Genomic DNA, 19,317 nt, shown 5'->3' with positions numbered 1-19,317 from the left:
ACTAAGGAGAAAAACAAACAAATGCAACTACATCCAAATAAAAAGCTTCTGCACAGCAAAGGAAACCATCAACAAAACAAAAAGGGAGCCCTCTGCAGGGGAGAACATATTTGGCAATGATATCTGATAAAGGGTTAATATCCAATATATAAGGAACTTGTACAACTTAACAAAAGGAAAATAATCAAATTAAAAACTGGACAAAGGACCTAAAGAGACACTTCAAAGCAGACACACAGATGGCCAAGAGACATATGAAAAATGCTCAAAGTCACTGATCATCAGAGAGATGCAAATTAAAATGACAATGAGGTATCACCTCACACCTGTCAGAATGGCTACCATCAACAAATCAACAAACGACAGTGCTGGCGAGGATGTGGAGAAAGGGGACCCTAGGGCACAGCTGGTGCAGCCATTATGGAAAACAGAATGGAGATTCTTCGAAAAATTAAATAGGGAACAGCCATTTGACCTAGTGATCCCACCTCTAGTAATATATCCTAAGAAACCAAAAATACCAATCAGAAAGAATGTATGCACCCCTAATTCATAGCAGCACAATTTACCATAGCTAAGATCTGGAATCAGCCCAAGTGCCTATCAGTAGAGGAGTAAATAAAAAGTCCTGGGACATTTATACCATGAAATACTATGCAGCAGTAAGAAGGAAGGATCTCTTACCCTTGAGACAGTATGGAAGGACCTGGAGAGCATTATGCTAAGAGAAATAAGTCAGTCAGAGAAAGACAAGTATCACATGATCTCACTCATATGTGGAATGTAATGAACAAAATAAACTGATGAACAAAACAGAAGACATAGAAGCATGGAACAGACTGTTGAATGTTAGAGAGAAGTTGGGGTGGGTAGGTGGGTGGGAAGAGATCAACCAAAGAACTTGTATGCATATATGCATAATCATGGATATAGACAATAGGGTGGTGAAGGCCTATGGCGAAGGTTGACTGGAAGGGGTCAATGGGAGAGAAAAAAGGGACACATGTAATATTTTCAACAATAAAGATTAAAAAATAAAAGAAATGTGTAACCAATCCAGAGAGACGGCCTAGAAACCAGGGCTGAAAGGAGGGCAGACCTAGCTGGTGGCAGGGCGGGAAAGAATCCTGAGCTCTGTCTTCATCAGACAGGCACCCCCTCTTCTACTCCCACCCCTTCTAATAAAACTGAGAAACAAAGACAGTGGTGGCGGTGGGAGGTAGAAATGCTGTCTTGGTTGCTAGTAAAGGCTGAGTTGTCGGATATGGTTCTGTAGACCATCCCACCCCCAACCGAGAGCCAGGTGGGCTTCCCCACCATCACATGGAGTGGCAGGCTCTGACACGGAGGTGGCCATTAGGGGGGCCTATGAGAATGTGGGTGTCACAGATAGGCCAGAGGCAGCTGGGGTTCTGCACTCAGTCTGGTCTTTAACAGATAAAAAACCAGTAGAACTGAGCTGCCCCATGTATTCTCCCCAAGCACCTAATAGACCCATCTGCACCCCTCCCAGGAGCAGAGAGGAAAGCAGAGATGCCAAGGAAGACACCAAATGAGCTCCCTCCACATGGAAGGGGTGACTGAGAAGGAAGCATCTCTGCAACCCAGGGGCTTGGGCTCCAGCCCTGACCAGTACACCCGCATCCTCATGGGGCCACCCCAGCCTCCTCACAGGATCACTCAGCCTCCTCATGAGGCCACTCAGCCTCAGAGGTCTCAGCCTCTGCATCATCCAACACTGTCCCCTCCCTGCTCATTGCCCTGGGTTCAGAAGGTGCAGGTGCGAGGGCAATGGGCTCCTTTGTTGTCTGAGATGGAGAGCATGATGGGTTTCTGGAAATTTCTTCTACTTTGGACCCTTGGTGTCCAAGAACAACTGTTCCATGCCTATGTAAGTTAGCCATGGTGATTAAATCACAAAGATATGAACATCCAAGGGCAGTGCAGAACTTTGATGTTGCAACACCACAAATGTGTCCTGCAAGGTCAAGTTGCCGATGTGTAGGTCCTCTCACTGTTGTCCACTATTCTACATGTAGCCCAGAGGCTGGCTGAGGCCACCAACCCCCACATACAGAGAAACTTGGACCCTGATCCCAGTCGGTTTTCCTTATGGCACTAGTTGTGTCCAGAAGCGTCACCTTGAACCCCCAGACAGCAAATTGAACCTGTGTCCCAAGGGCAAGGGCAGGCCAGGCTTTGTGAGTCTCTCCTCCCTTTCCCATTACAGAGCAATACCTAACTTTGTTTTGTATACGTTTCTGTTTAAAGACACTTTATTGAGTGCACGTTTGGGTTCCTTCACTCTGAGCTCCCAGCCAGCATCGCTTAATCCCTGCCCTCCCCTCCCCACCCTGCCCCGAAGCTTCCTTAACACATCCATAGGGCCTTTCGCAGCGCTGTGCCTGGGGCCCTTCTCAACAATAAAATCGCCAACAAAAAGCACAAAACTGTACAAACAGGTGGCACTAAGTAGAGAAAGGGACACTGCCGCCTGAGCATGGCAGAGTGCGGCGTGCCTGCCAGGGCCCAGGCGTGTCAGGCCCTCACCACACTGTGTGTCTGCAATGACCATGGAAGCAAGAGCAATTTGAGTTACAAACCTAGCAAGCAGGCAAGTCCACAAATAAGGAACCGCAGCTAACTAGGACTGGCTGCACGCAGGGTGGAGCACTGCTCGGCAATGGAAAGGGAGGAATGGCAGATGCACGCACACCGAACGGGTGAATCCCAGGCTCTGTGTGTGAGAGAGAGAGAAGCCAGTCCCGAGAAGTCACACTATCCGTTTATAGCATTCTTGAAAAGACACGTCTAAAGCGACAAAAGACAGTTCTGTGGATGCCAGGGCACAGAAGTGGGGTGTGAGGCTCTAGTAATGGGATGGCTGGAGTGAATTTGGGGGGTGATGAGTCTGTTATGTATCCTGATCACTGTGGCAGTAGCACAAACCTACACATACGTGAACATGCAGGAAACTGTACATCAGGAGAGAAATTTAATTGCACTATAAGAAAGTGAGGAAATAAATTTAGTAATGAGTAGCCACAGAGGCAACACCTGCAACATTGTGACATCAGGACTGCTTTGCTCCAGGCAGTGGAGCCCAGGGCCAATGCCTATGGCTCTGGGAGCCAAGGAGGTGCACCCGTGCTTGGGTTCTGGCTCAGACCCCTCCAGTGGCCCCAGGAGCCCACCAGCTGTCCGAGAGGCAACCAGCCCGTCCAGAGCCTTCTGAGCCATTTGCAGCTGCTCCTCTGTGCGGAGACCCCGCTCCTACAAGGTCCCCTGGGGAACTGGTTTTCATCCTCCTGCAAAGAGATCCCCCTCAGAAGTTTGTGTTGCCCCTAGCAACCAGCTCTCTCTCCAAAGGGCTTTGAATACGGATGGCCTTAGGAAGGCTGCTTCTCAGAACTGGTTTCTAAAGACCTCCTATCACAATGTGAACAAAACATTTTTAAACAGAAAATTTATCAAGATTTTAAAACAAAGATTCAAACTATTTTCATCATCTTCTGACTACACGTTTGCTGAGTGGCTTGAGGGTGATTTTTATTCTCTCCAAATGAAGCAAGAAGGAGTGATGGTGGCAGATCATGAAATGTTACCTGTTGCGAGAGAACTGTGAGAGGTAAATAGAGATAATGTGATATCTCTGTAAAATCCCCTAGTAACGGGTCATGCACATAGGAGGTGTTTAATAAGTGCCAGGGAAAATCAAGACAAATCCCCAGGTCTGAAAGACTTTTACAGTATATCGGGAACACACACACACACATTTATTGAGAATGAACTATGTGGCAGGCTACTGGTGGTCAGTAAAGAGCCTGCCACATAAAAAAAGGTGCTCAATAAATAAATAAAATATGGCCCAGGCCCTCAAAGGCTCCAAATCTAATGAAGAGAATATGTGCATAAATAGATGTCAGATCAGGTAGAGAGACTGGTGCTAGAATAAAATATAAAAAGCATGCTATGGGGAAATGGGTAAGGAGAGGATGTCAGTCAAGGTGTTTTGGCTGCAAGTGATGGGATGAACAGGAGCAAGGAGCAATGTGTCGCCGCACATGATTTGGAAGGAGCTGGGTGTATCCAGAGGTTCATATGAGTGTTGATGGGCAATTCTGCTTGCTCTCCTGCAATCCTTTGTCCTTCTCTGCTTTCATGAAAGTGATTGTAAGTTTGGAAATGAATCTGGCTTGAATTCCAGCTCTGCTATTTACTAGCCTGAGCTTTTCTGAGCTTCCTCATTTGTAAACAAGATGGTAGTGATGATTAAAGGAGGGAAGACATAATTTTTGTTGTTGAATGTATTCTATGTTATTTTTTCAGTTCAACAATATTTTCTTTTAATTTTTAAGCACCCATCCACTCATCCATCCATCCACCCATTCATCAATTCACCCATCCATCTTTCATCCACCCATTCATCAATTCACCCATCCATCTTTCATCCACCCATCCATGCATTCACCCATCCATGCATCCAACACCCAATATGTATTAAGCACCTGCTCTGTTGCAGACAATACACAATACACTGAGAATACTGATATTGATAAGCTGGCTCCCCTACCCCCCAGTTACTTACAGTTAAGTGAGGGCGATGAGACAAACAAATATGAAACACAAAAATGTAAAAAAGGGCATAGAGTATAAAGGACTCCTTAAATCTGTATAGAGCTTATTATTCTTTTACACTATTACACTCAATAGCTCCACCAAAGTGTCATAACAGCCTCACCAGACATAGCATCATTCTGTCTTACCAAGGAGGAAACTGTGGCCAGTTGTCAGGAGCATGGCTAAATGCTCGCAGTCGGCAGGAGGTAAGAACAAGTCCCACTTTCTATGGCATTAAAAGGAAATGTTTCCTGGGGGGAGGAAAGAGGATTTGTCTTCCTATTACTTTGAAATATAGTGACCGATAAAGACGCTGTGAGCAGCTGTGAATTAAACACGAGAGAGCCAAAGGAGAGCAGGAGGGAGTACACCAACGCCACCAAGTTCTGCACGAACCTGGGTGAAGAATGAACGTGGGTGAAGAGTCCGAGTTTGAGAACCATCGGGCTGCCAGCTGGGCAGAGGCAGCAAGAGTAAAGCATGAGCTGAGTCCCAGCAAAGTGCTGGCATTTTTCTCCTGAATCTTGACAGAAGCCTTGAAGTGTCTGCATTACCAGAGGACACGCAGAACCCTGGTGCAGCACAGCCTACACCCTGCATCCTGTCTGCTGCACATCTCACCTCTGCAGTGCATTTGGGCTCTTAGGGTCATCTTTGACTCCACCCTCTCTCCCCAAACTAGCTTTACCTGAGGCAGGTGATGTAAGCCATTTGCCCAGGGGATGCGGCTGGCAGGCGGAAAACCTGGAGGCCCAACCAGGTCTGAGGTGTCGGTTCTGGTGCCTTGTCAATCACACAGCTGCCCTCCATACCAGATGCCAGAGGTGGGAATTGGCTGCTGGCTTTCCTGTGCCCCACCTGGGTCTGACCTGCCCAGACCCACCTTAGGGCACCTTCTCCGGTTCACTCAACTGGGAAGTGATGGGGCTGGTGCTCCCTAGTGGGACCGATCAGCAAGGGAGGGGTTGGCAGTAGGGGCTTGGATTCAGGGCTCCCAGCAGGCTGCCCACTTCTCCTGTTGGCAGAGGGATCTCTGCTGCCCGTGCCAGGGAGCATGATGCCTCCTGGCCTCCTGGAAGGAGAACATTTCCAGGCACAACATGAAATTTTGCTCTTTGGACTAGCATTTTTTTTAACCCAAGAAAAACTGTAAAATAGTTATAGAAAGAAGAGCAGTTAAAATGGAGGAATAAATGGGACATTTTCCCAGCTGGGCAGGCGGATGCTGATTGAGTACAATCAATGCCACCCGCCCTCTAACGAGACCCAATCAGGCAGGGCGATTAGAGACATTCTTCGGAAAGAAACAGACAGCTGCAGGGAAGTTTCTGCTTTTCTAGAAGGGAGAGTGTGGGAGGGGCAGGCAGAGTGAGGAGACAGAGGGAGCGGGAGCAGAGGGAGGAGAAGGACTCAACAAAGCATGGGCGCCCAATAGCCCTTTCTCAAAGAAGGCAAGGAGGAGAGAGGATGGTACAAGCTCAAGGAGAGCCTGCTGCTGCCTCCATTTCCTCAGACGTTGATTTCCACAGTCATTCCCACCACCTGCCTCCTCCTGAGCCTGGGGGTAGGCATGGCCAGTCCCCTAAACAGGATCACAGCTCCATATGCAAAGCCTGTCGCAGGTTACGAAGCTTCTTCGCGTACAAACTCTCATTTGCTTCACAGAAACCTTCAAAGGCAGGCATTTTTAATATTTTCCCTAGTTTGAAGGATGGCTTTAATACAGTTCATTCTAATACATATTTATTGAGCATCTACTTTGCATACAAAATTGGTGTTAGAGTTAAAAAATAATAGTTCTTGCTCTCAGCAAGTTCATAGTCTAATAAGAAAGATATATGTCACTTTGATATTTTCTGATAATGATTCCTTTCAGTAGAATGACAACTAATAGGTGCAGGAGGAATTTTTTAAGTTTAAAAAATAAAAATCACCATTGTGCACATATCAAAATAGATTCAGGCAAGACCATCAAAGGATGCTAAAACCATCTGGTGAAAATTTGGCAAGGATTAGGGTATTTTCCACCTCAAACTATTACCCCACAAATTGCTGATTAATCACAAGAGGGGAAATTATAAACTTCTACTGTAAAAACTTGGAAGGAAACAAAAGTAAACAAGACCAGGACTAGGACCGAGAGAGACTGTGGGTCTCCCAATATGATGTGCTGGAAAGAACACGGCATAATTTATGTAGAACTCCTGCCAAAAATATGCAGCTAAAATGACCATGAATAAACCATCACACATATCCAGACTGAGGGGCATTCTACATAGCACCCAGCCGGCACCTTCACACTTCAAGGTCGTTAGAGGAAACGGACGCCAGAAGAAATGCTCCAGATCAGAGACTGAAGGAAGAACTCTCACAACTGAATGCCATGGGTGTTCCGGGATCGGGCCCCCTATCAGAAAAAAACTGCCCTAAAGGACAGTTAGGAGGTAATCTGAGAAATTTGAGTGTCACTCCATAAGAGCAGAGCCTGTTTGAAGTGAGTAGGTGAGTGCATGGCAGAATCCCACCTACCTGACATCACTCATCCATGTCTGAAAGCTCTCTCGTAATTAATTCTTGATGTCCCCCAACTTATAAGTCTCATATTTCCCATGCAGTGTGATGTCAGTACCATCTTCCCAGTTGCTCAAGCTAACCACCTGGAAGACAGCTCTGTTTCTCTCTCTCACCCTCACAGCCTGTCTCTCAGCAACTCCTACTGACTTTACCTTCACAGTGTGCTCCACTGCACCACTGCTACCCCTCACTACCACTCTGGTTCAACCCTATCATCTTATGGAGGACTACAAATGTAACCTCTTCCTTCCCCCGCAAGCCATCTTTCACAGATGGGCTAAGGCATTTTTTCACTTGTAAGTTAATATGTGACCCTACTCTGCCCAAACCTCCCCCACATTCCCACTGAGCTTAGAATAAGGTCCTGAAATCTATCCCTTCCCTGAAAGAGCCCTTACCTCCTGCAGCCTCAGTGCTGAGACATCTGCAAACCCCACAGAGAAGGGTGCCTGTGAGTGGCTCACCGCACAACTATATTCCCAACCTCACAGGGTGTCTTCTGGTCAAGTTAGGCCAAAAATGGGACATGAACATTGGAATGGGGCCTATGAGAAGACCCCAGTGAAGCTGAGGACCTTGTACCCCTGAATTCTGCTACATTTTCCTTGTAGAAGCAACTCTTTGTGACTGCCTAAGATTTGCCCCATTTGCCTGAAGAACCGTATGGGCCTCCCTAGGGCACAGCTGATTCCCCTCAAGACCCATCAGCCCTCTTTGCTTCTAAACAAGACTCAAGGCTCAACAGGCACAAAGTGTGAGGTGCAAGGAAGTCCACTAAACAGCAACAGAGCTGCATTCGTTTTCCAGGATACACAGAGGGGAGCCTGGGCAGGGCTGTATGGGAAACAGATGAGGTGTAGGATCCAGGAAAAAGAAACATAAAATTGGGTCAGAGCAGTTACTAACATGGGCCGCTGAGCAGAGATTATGGGCTTAGTTTTAGCTTGAGGGATAGGGCTCTAACAGTTTGTTTGCTTAGTTGACTAAAATATGGACCCCAAATGGTCTGCATTACATTAAGTTAAAATGCCAACACTGCCTTGGTGTATAGTAGAGGAAGGTATCCAAAGACTTAAGGAGATTGGAATATTAAAATGAGTTCATCATGTAAGACATATTTACTCTCCCTTCCCCAGGAGGGTCTACAGGACACATTTCCCCCCACAACTGTGAGAAATAAACGTATGAGAGAAGCCCCAGCATCAGTAAACAGTTCATTAGTCACTCTTCTCTGTAAGTCAGAAATCACAGCAGGGACTGCTACCGTTGAAATGGGATCTCTACAGGGAAGAGTATAGTGGGAGATGGGGTGACAGGGCCCAAATGTTGGCACTTAATTGCCAAAGCCCAGGTGGGCATGGTTACTGACATGGGCGGCAGGGTCAAAGCAGTAGCCAGAATTGTCTGGCTCTCAGAGACCTGTGACATTGGCTTGTTAGTCTTGGTGTCCCTAGAAAAGAAATAGACATGTAGTCTACTCCAGTTCTACTTGGTCTGTATATGCAGAGGAGTTCTAAGGAACAAAGTCTGGTGTGAAAGGCAAAAACATGGTCACCGTCCCACAGACAGTCCGAGATAGCCCCTTTACAGACTCAAAACCCTTCGGATAGAAGACCTGCTACAGTCCAATCTTTCTCAGCCTTCTCCAAAGAGATTACAGCCATTTACCAGGGTCTCTGTGTTTGGGGGGAAGAAAAATAATCACATCATTCAGGAATTAGACACTGGCTCTGAACTAACACTAATTCCTCGAGACCCAACATGTCACTGTGGCCACTCAGAGTAGGAGTTGACAGAGGTAAGATAATCAATGGATTTTTAGTTTATGTCCCTCTGATAGTGGGCTCATTGGACCTTGAACCCATCCTGTGGTATTTCCCCCATCCATGGAATGCATTGAGTGGACTACATACTCAGCAAGTAGGAGAGCCCAACACTATTTCTGTCCTGGGAGAAGAGGGCTATTGTGGAGAAGGCCAAGTGGAAGCCATTGGCACTGGGCTACCTACAGAACTAGTAAGATGCATAGTGCAGCATTCCCATAGAAAATGCAGAGATGAATGCTACCAATTAAGGACTTGAAATATGCATATGTGGTGATTCCAACCATATGTCCATTTAGCTTACCTATCAGGAAACAGATGGATCTTGGAGCGTGACAGTGGATTATCATAAACTTGATCAGATGGTGATGCCACAATTGGAACTGTTGTTCCAGAGGTGGTTTTGTTATTTGAGCAAATTAATACTTCCCCTTAGACTTGGTAAGCAGCTATTGATCTGGCAAAGGCTTTTTTCACTATACCTGTTAGCAAGGACCACCAGAAGCAGTTTGCTTGCAGCTCACAAGGGCAGATACACCTTTACTGTTCTACCTCAGGGGTATAGCAACTCTCCAGCATGTGTTATAACACAGTCCACAGAGATTTTGATCACCTTTCCCTCCCACAGAACAGTACACTGGCAATCTATTTGGATGATATTATGCTGATTGGACCTGGTGAGCAGGAAGTAACAACTGCTCTTGACATATTGGTAAGACATTTGCATGCCAGAAGTTTAAAAATAAATCTCACAAAAATTCAGGGGTTTTCTACCTCAGTAAAATGTCTAGGGGTCCTTACCAAATAATTCACTTCATAGTAAGTTAAGTGTAGCAATGGGCCTGTGCTCCTGGAATTTGCTGGTCTCACCAAGTCCTTCATCATCCTGCAGCATCATTTGATATATAGAACAGTGGAACGGCCTTTTGAAGACTCATGGTGCTACTAGGTGGCAATATCCGGGAGTCTGAAACCAAGTTCCCCAGCATTCAGTATATGGTGCTGCCTCTCCCATAGCAAAGATTTATGGGTCTAGCAATCAAAGGATGAAACATTAACTGTTACTCCTAGTGATCCACAAGATGTTTAATGAATCTACTAGATCCAATAAGTGTTTGCTTCCTCTTTCTGTGCCTTTAGGCTTTACTTCTCTAGAGAACTTAGTTCCGAAAGAAGAATACTTTCACCAGGAGACACAACAATAAATCCACTGAACTGGACGGCTGCCACCCAGCTACATGGGGCTCTTCATGTACCTGAAACAACAGGCAAAGCAGTGGTTACTGTACTAAAGAGATGACTGATCCTGATGATCGGGAGTATTGGGGTTGCCACTACACAATGGAGGTAAGCAAAAGTATGCCTGGAATACTTAGGTCCTCCCTTAGCTCCTGTGTAAAGTCCATGGAAAACTACAACTCAATTCAAGCAGGACTACTAATGGCCAGACCCTCATGAATGAAGGTTTGGGTCACTCTATCAGGCAAAAGACCAAGCTAAGGTACTTGAAGAAGACAAAAGGAATGAAGAATGGGTAGAAGAAGGCAATTACATATACCAGTTATGTCCATGTGCTCAGTTTAAAAATAAGAAGTATAACAGTTATAAATATTTCTACCTTGTTTTGTGAAAAAAATTAAATACATAAAATTTAATATCAATATATTAATATGTAAATATATTAATATATTACTCTAAACGCATCGTATGCATATTTATAATTTTTCCTTCTTTTATTTTCTTATCATATAACATCACATGTTAATAACAGTTAATTTTCTAGCTCAGTGTTTAAGATTCAAGATGAAGAAGAGTGAACACTGTGTAAGGACTTTGCAATGGCTTATGGGGAAAGTGTTGGTATATTTTTGGTTGTTCTCAGAATGGTTGTGTCATTTAGGCTCAGCAGAGCTTTGTTAGAACCCTTATGTGGATATTAAGTGTGGTTTAAGGAGATGTGTGGGGTACTAGGAGTGATCTGGGATGGTCTTTTTGATATGTCAGCTTGCCTAGGCTACAGTCCCCAGTTACTCAGTAGAACACTAATCTATATGTTAGCATAAAGATATTATGTGGATATGATTCAAGTCCATAATCAGTTGACTTTAAGTAAAAAAGATTATCCTAGATCATCTGAACAGCCCTGATTTAATCATTTGAATGGACTTAAAAGCCGGGCTCAGGCTTCCCTGAGAGGAAAAGAAATTCTGCCTGTAGACAGCAATTTCAGTCCATGCCCAAGAATTCCTGACAGTCTCCCCTATAGAGTCCAGACTTCCCCACAATCATGTATGCACAGTGCTTGTAAAAAATCCCTTAGTATGTCTCCTACTTGTGTAGCTTCTAGGATTGAACTTCACTGATAGAATTGGGGTTCTGGGTGTTTTAAATTGCATAGGATAAGTAGCAGCACTTAACCATCAATAACAAAATTGATGTCATTGCCAAAATAGTTTGCAAGGTCTGAGGTAATCGGCAAGGCCTGAACTGCATGGTTAATTGATGATGGAGAAATAGAAAGCTACCTTGTAATTAAAAAAAAAAAAAAAAAAAACAGGACTGGCAAGCAGAAGGCTACCATCAGCTTTGATTAGTAGAGATGTACAGGTCTTTACTCAGTTTTCAGACTGGGCAGACCCCAGGCTCACCGATGAAGTGGAGTCCCTGCCATACTGTGGGAAGATCATACAATGTTACTGCTAATACAAACGGCATGTATTCTCTAAATACTTTCCCAAAGTGGCATGAGGACATTTGCCAGGTGACTGTGCCCTGAGGAAAAGGAAATACCTTGATTTTTCAAGAACCATTAGACATCGGATTTGAGCTGACTCTACCAGGGAACTCAAATTGCCATTGCACTAGTCTGACTGGAGCAGAGGTTAATAGAGGGCAGATGATCAATGGAGTTTGGACCAGAGCCCATTCTCACTGAGTTCACTGAGCCTATCATGCCATTCTGCAGTTATTTTTGGCATCTGGGAAAGCCCTTGTGTTGATTCCCTGGCCGGTGGTGGAAAGGCTCTGTGATAGGCAAAGACATGCCCAATTGCACCTCTGGAAAGATAGAGTACAGGGACCATGTAGCAACTGGGAGTATTGCAGAAGTTACCACCACCATCAGGATTACAGAGTGTGGGGGCAATAATTCACATCATATCTCTTTTCAGTGACCTGTCTTAACCCTGTGAACACCTGGTTGATGATGGTATCCAACTGTAAACTTAACCCAGTTGCAGCTGTCATGGCAGATGTAGAATCTAGAAAGGATTAAATCAACCCAGTTGGGAATATAGCTACTTATCTGTCAAATGTATTCTTGATCTCCATCAATACCAAATATTAAAGAATAGTTTTCATTTACATGGCAAGGGCAGCAGTTCTCAGGCACTATATTTCCCAAAAACTATGTTAACTCCTTCCCATGCTATAGTGCTAAGAACCTTGTTAATTTTGACATTTTGAAGACCTTCACGAAGCTCCACCATATGATGATAATACTTTCTGGGTATTCTAGATGAGTGCTTTTCAAACAATCTGACACTTCTTTTTAATCATTTATATCCTTTATTTGGGAGGTTGCTTTGCCTGTAAACTCACAGCCAATAAGGCACATTGTTGCAAGATCATGGGGGATGAGGGAGAGAGACCAACCTGAGGGTCCTGGTAAAGGACAAAGTGGGACAGCTTCCTGTTCTACCCTTCCTCCCCCGACTCCAGGAGCAAAGAGCCAAGTCCAGGTAGCCTCCTCTTCACCCCCACCATTGTTATCAAGCTTCTTTTAAAGCAACACATCTTTAAAAATTAAATTCTTCTGTTTTTGTCTTGTGTGTTTTTCTTTATCATGCGAGTCCAAAAAACAATGCTTGGGAAGTCATTCTCAAGAATTCATGTAGAACAGGTGGCCTAGACTAAAGCCTTGGCAAGATTCTTGGCCAACCCAAATCAAAACCCCAGCAGATCATGCACAAGCGCAACAGTTCTGCTGAGAACTGACGAGTTACTCCTTGCTGGGTACAGGACCCCGGGGTAGGTCAGTGTAGGAGCCAAGGTCCTTCTATCCTTGGAAGTATGGAATCAGGTCTGTGCCAATTCAATACTGCTGTGCTAGGAGCAACAACAGCTGCAGATAATCAAAACACAACACAAGAAAGAAACCCTAAACCAAGTTTTCCTCTTAGAATTAAAAGATAAAATAGCATTATTCCTCTATTATTCTTGGCAAATGACAAGTTGAAAAACATTTAGAGGGCAACATCTGGAGATACTGCATCCATTCGCCTAGCACAGTGGTCGGCAAACTCAGTCAACAGAGCCAAATATCAACAGTACAACGATTGAAATTTCTTTTGACAGTCAAATTTTTTAAACTTAAACTATATAGTTAGGTATATTGTTATTAACTTAATTAGGGTACTCCTAAGCTGACCTTTGCTAAAAACTTAAGGGGCCAAAAAGACACATGTGGCTCTCGAGCCGTGGTTTGCCGACCACTGGCCTAGCAGGAGGTAGAAGGGATTCACACACAGAAAGCACAGATTAAAAAATGTACTGATGGTCATTTGGTTCAGGCGAGGGCCCTGCACTTCCAGAGGGATGAGAGTTTCTCCAGTGTGTATCCGTGGCATACAGAGTGTGCTCCATTCATATTTAATCATCTGTCTGCAATCAGCTTAATTGTCAGGCCATGCACCAAGAGGAAACCTGACATATATGGTAACCTCAGGGTGTCTGAACGCAAAGAGCATTGCAGAAATCACTGTGCACTTGAATTGTACACAGACGTTCTAAGCAGCTTCTTTCCCTCGGTTTATGGAAGAGGTAGGTCATCTGCAAAAAAGAACAGAATAAACACATGTCACTACAGCCTATCACTTTGCAAAAGAGGCACCCTGGACAAGGATAGTCGACACCCTCTCCTGAGGCAGCTCTGGGCTTGGCAAGAGGCAAATAAATAAAACAGACTACCCTGAGCTCCTTGTTACTCAGTAAAATAGAAACAGGGTTTTCTGAGCGGCTATCCAGTTCACAGAGTGTCCTACTGAACCAGGGCTGTCCTTCATGATGAGAGACTGCACGTGGATGAATACTGTCCAAACCACCCATCAAGGGTAATTAAAAAACAAGGGGGAGGGAATGTGGAGGACCACACCCATGACACACAGAAGCAGTAGAGTCCAGGGACACACAATCAAAACAATCCAGATCACGTGGCCTTTCTTCTGTTCAGATGATTGGCATTGCTTGTTTCATTCAAATGCAGATCTTTCTGACTGAACTTTTGATGATGGTTCCAGGAACTAAGGCCAACAGAGCGATGGCCAACAGCTTAAAGACCGTTTCCCAGGAGAAGAGCATCCAGAGAGGTGAGGATTGATAGGATGGAGCCTTTCTGCACACAGAGGAAGTTGTAAGGAATCAAACCGATAAGTACAGGGAAGAATTGCCCAATGGGGATGTTCAGAACCGAGACCCAGAGGTTCAAGAACCAGTTTGGTGCCATGGGGAAAAGTCTCAAAAAACAGTCAGAGAAGAAACAAGCTGTTTCTGTTCTCCTCCACCTACCTCTGCAGCAGGGCCACTTTCTCAGGAAAGTAGACCACCAGTGGTTTGCCAAACATACTGGGAAGCAGGTGGCAGCATGTGGCTCCCGCTGAAGTCAGCACACAGCACAGCAGAAGCCCCAGCTGTGGCCCGGACAAAGCACCCACTGAAACGTCCTGCTTTCAATGTCCTCAACAAGCCCTGGGTCTGTGTGCGGGGCAGTTGTGTCCACAGCAAGTACAAGGCGAAGGAGCAGCCAAGGAAGACCAGGAGCAGGCGGAGCAGGAGGCGCATCTCGGCGTCTGGCACCCATCCCACTGGCTGTGAGGAGACTGGAGGCAGAGCCTGCACCCTGCCACACGCAGCACAAGTCCCCTATCTGACACTTTTATAAACTTCAATAAAAGTGAATGACTAAGAAAATAAATTAATAACAAAGACATAGCGAACAAATTTTTAAATTATTAGAGTCAATAGATAGAAAATTATATTTCAATAAATATAATCTGAGAAAAAATATGTAACACAGGGAAAGAATTGCAAATGCTGTACACACACTTATTTAAAGTGTACATTAGATTATTAATATAAAAATCACTATTAGGCTCAAAACTTCTTGTCATTCTTTATTTATAACTAAACAAAAGTTATGAGTGAAATATTGATTCCTCTATATTAAATATCCTTAAGCATACTAGTTTCATGCTTGTAAAATTATGTAAATTAGGTTGGATTTATGATAATCCTGCTTGCCAGGAATAAGATATACCTATGGTAATCACTTACTAAAGTATATAAATGTCTAATCACTATTTTGTACACCAAAAACTAATGTAATGTTATGTCAACTATAATTGAAAAATAAATTTAAAAAATGTATCTAAACCATTTCTATGACTTAATTATATAACACTCACAGTAGGAAACCAAACTTATAGAGGCATGTGGCCAGGAATGAAAGAGATTTTAAAATCATTCAAGCAAGCTCTGATTATTATTTTTTACTTTTCCCCAAAATAAAATAAGGGATGCTGTATTTTCAGTCATTCTTCAGTTCTTTGTCAGCAAGTCCAAATTCTTTGTCTTGTAAAATGATATTTAAACCTAGATTATATTTTAATAAAAACTATATATTTATGGTCTTACATGCTGGGATTACAATTGACAAACTAACCTTAAATATCATACAGCACATACACAGCTTGCATGAGTTCAATAACACCCACACTGGTCTAACACGGTTAAATAAAGATCACCAATCATGAATTTTGTAGCCACAGCAATGTCAATTGCTGTAAAGTTTTCTCAAACCTTACCTCTCAATTTCTGTCTTTTTCTCCTTGCAGAAGAGTAACATACCATTCACAAACCAGCACCAGTCCACACAACCCACTGTAGGGCAACTGTAGATTGCTAGTAATAAAAATGAGTGCAGCAAATATGGGTTACAGGTAGATGCAGGCTCCTGCCATACATGTAATGGGCATTTTAGGATTCTGGTGGTCTGGGGCAGGTTGAGACATTTTCTATAACATAAATGACAAGTTCTTGTATCTCACACCTCCTCCTATTCAGAGAAAGGCACACGTTGGTATATAAGCTGCACTTTGAAGGACTGCTTTGATCCATTACCAGGGGACTTTCCACAAAAACAGTCTCGGCAGCACATCCAGGCTGTAGGTGTGAGTTGTAACGCCGCTCACACCGTGCGAACCAGGGGGGGAGAGAATCATCCATAATGCATAAAGGTCTTCTATGGAATCTTTTGCACACTTCAGCTGGAGAGGCCTTGACAGGCTGTTAGGCCCTAGGAGACTGAGCCTGTGTGGAATGAGGAGCTATGTAATCAGAGCTGCCCATTGTGGTGTGGGTGCTATCAGACCCACCAAGTTTTATAAGGTGGAGTGGGCCGAACAGCAATCCATCATACCATGCAAGTGGTACCTTTTGGGTTGAAGCAGAACAGGTCCAGAAGGTACAAGTAAATGACACTAATAAGTGAGCCAGACTCCCACATCTCCTACATCTATTCACTGATGCTGCTAGCCCACTCCACATCTATTACCTTGGGGTGCAGGAGTTCCTATTACCGACCAAGGTTAAAGGAAAAAACCCTGAGGCTGGTTTGTAAAAAGTATAATATGCTAGTGCTAGCCAAGAATTGCATTTGCATTAAAGTCCTACTCAAAATCTACTAAAGGAAATTCTCAGTAGTAAATGTTCTCATTAGCAGACAAGGAATATTATGCTTTGTCATCCATTGTAGGTGGAGGAAAAGGAACTGAGCTGGGTAAACAGACACTCTCTGGGGTGTGCACAAGGTATGCAGGTCTCTATAGCCCCTCATGCCCAGCAGAGGTCATCCTGTAGGACAAGGTGGGACAACTTGTCCTCAGCCTACCACTCCTGATGCAGCGATCTTATGAGCAGAGTGACAGTGTGGCAAGGATGGAAACTGCCCCTGGGCCCCAAAGTGTGGGCTCCCTCCCATTAAAACTGACAGCTATGTCCACTGATGGCTGTCTGACATGGCATAATTAACTTCTTAGGGAAACCAGCCAGCCACTTGGAGACCCTCCATTACGTCAGACCCCTTTCACCCTGAAGGAGACATCACATATCCTTATTAGATTAATACTCTTTTTATATCTATTATTGATTTCAGAGAGGAAGGGGGAGGGAGAGAGAGAGAGGGGAACATCAATGATGAGAGAGAATCACTGATCAACTGCCTCCTGCACTGCCCCTACTGGGAATCGAGCCTGCAACTTGGGTGTGTGCCCTTGACAGGAATCAAACCTGGGACCCTTCAGTCCACAGGCCGACGCTCTATCCATTGAGTCAACCTGGCTAGGATTATTAATACTCAATGTGAGTTTGCCTTCCCTGCCTACAATGGATGCCTATAATACCTGTACTGGCACTACCATCCAAGGGCATACGGTATGCCTAACTTATCAACATGGTTTCCCATACTACACTGCCTTGGGTCAAAGCTCCCATTTTATGGCAAAGGAGTTGCACCAATAGGCTAATGACCATGATCACAGGGTACACTGGTCTAACCAGGTACCCTAACCCCCAAAATAGACATTCCAGTCAAAGAGTGGGCTGGTCTTTAATGCTCCGGTTGCCATGCCAATGAAGGGTCAGTGCCCTGTACATAGGGCACAGTCCTCCTCGACACAGTACATGTGCTGAGATAATGACCTGGGTGTTACTGTACTCCAGTAGCTGGAATCTGTGGAGGTGGGAGTCAACAGGCAGACGAAGGAGTGGTCATTCTCACCCTCACTTCCAGTGGCCCGCATGTAGGATGTGTCCTTCCTAACTCTACAACATCACATTCTGCCGGGATAGAGGTCCCCAGGGGCAAATACTTTCTCAGGGATCCCAGTTAGGGTCCCCCAGAATGGAAAGCTATGGCAATCATCTGACTATAATACTTGGGGTTCCTCAGGTCAATGGACTCACAGGCAAAGAAATATGTTAACTTAATGGCAGGGCAAGTGTTGACTTAATGGCATCCTAATGCCATGATTTTATGAAGAGTTAGAGTTGCTCTACAAGATAAGGTCAGGGAGGAGTATGTCTGGTAACTCAGGGCATGCGAGGTATGTCACTTTGTGCTTTTATGCCCAGAGATCACATTATGTGCAATTATAAATCCGCAGTCCAACTGAAGCTGCTAAGGCCTTCCTTAGACACCTCATGGATGAGGCTGGATGCTCCTACCAAGACCAGGCAGAGGGCTAGGAAGATCTAGAATGGAGATAGGAGAGGAAGATGATGACTATCAATCACAGCTTTGGGACCAACTAAGGAACATTAGCTTGCTGCACTAACCACTTGCTTTGAGTCTTTTCAGAGATTGTGACTAGCCCCCACTTTGGAGAGAAGTCTATAACTTATTGGACTTGTATCTCCACTCAGATAAAAAATAAAAAAAGAAGGCATCGTCTTTCATTGAAATGGGGAGAGTTCAGCATACACAAAGCATAAACATCATGAAGCAATGAACATCAAGCAGCACGTTGTTCGGGCAGAATGTGTGCCGGGGAGAGTGCTGAGGGCCTACGGTCCCCTGGAGGAGAAGACGAGGCCACAAATCTGTGGCATCTCCTCTTAAAGAGCAGCCTTTCCGCTGCATCCCGTTCATTCTGCTGCACGAGAGCTGCGGCGTGAGCCTCTGCCCGTGGAAAGATGTGCATACACACCGTGGTCGCTACCTCAAGCACTGATTTAAACTAATCTTTGAGCGTATAGTTCAAGGAAAGAATAACACAAAGCAGCCAGCGCTAAGTGCCAACGACATTAATTATAGTCAGACAATGCTTCAAAGCTCCTGAGGAAAGAATACGTTTCCAAGGAAGGCCCGGCAGCAGGCCCCACCACAAGCTTGAACCTGGTTTCACCAATAACAACTGTCTAGCAGCGGAAGTTGGCAGTGGGCTCTCCCTCCCCACACAGTGGCCTTCCCTCTGGGGGTGGCCCTGTGCCAGCTGCACAGCGAGGAGGGCGTTGTGTGCCATGCAAATGCTGACATGATTTGGATGTCAGCCTCTTCCCCAGCCTCCCCGCAGCTGGCTCCATGGTCTTAGGTACAAAGTGGTCCTGGTGGCGGGGAGGTGAGCTACTCTGTTGGCTGACAGCAGGCACCTCCTCTCACCAAGGCTGCCGGGCTTCGCATCCTGCTGAGTCCCTGCCCTGCCCTGCCCAAAGCACAGCCCAGAGGAGCCTCCAGGGCACACCGATT

At 45.0% G+C, this 19,317-nt stretch overlaps 1 pseudogene across 1 annotated transcript; it reads right to left on the bottom strand.

Moving 5' to 3' along the window:
* Window positions 1-14,223: 14,223 nt before the first annotated feature.
* LOC311627604 (transmembrane protein 41A-like) lies at window positions 14,224-14,855 on the bottom strand (annotated as a pseudogene). Its single transcript has 2 exons — window positions 14,829-14,855; window positions 14,224-14,737 (listed from the first exon to the last, which is right to left on the bottom strand). The product of its transcript is annotated as a transmembrane protein 41A-like (transcript).
* Between the last annotated feature and the right edge of the window lie 4,462 nt (window positions 14,856-19,317).

The sequence above is a fragment of the Pipistrellus hanaki genome (genome assembly GCF_964339955.1).
Source record: "Pipistrellus hanaki genome assembly, chromosome: 9".
Lineage (NCBI taxonomy): Eukaryota > Metazoa > Chordata > Mammalia > Chiroptera > Vespertilionidae > Pipistrellus > Pipistrellus hanaki.
This window is presented reverse-complemented; position numbering and strand designations above follow the sequence as displayed.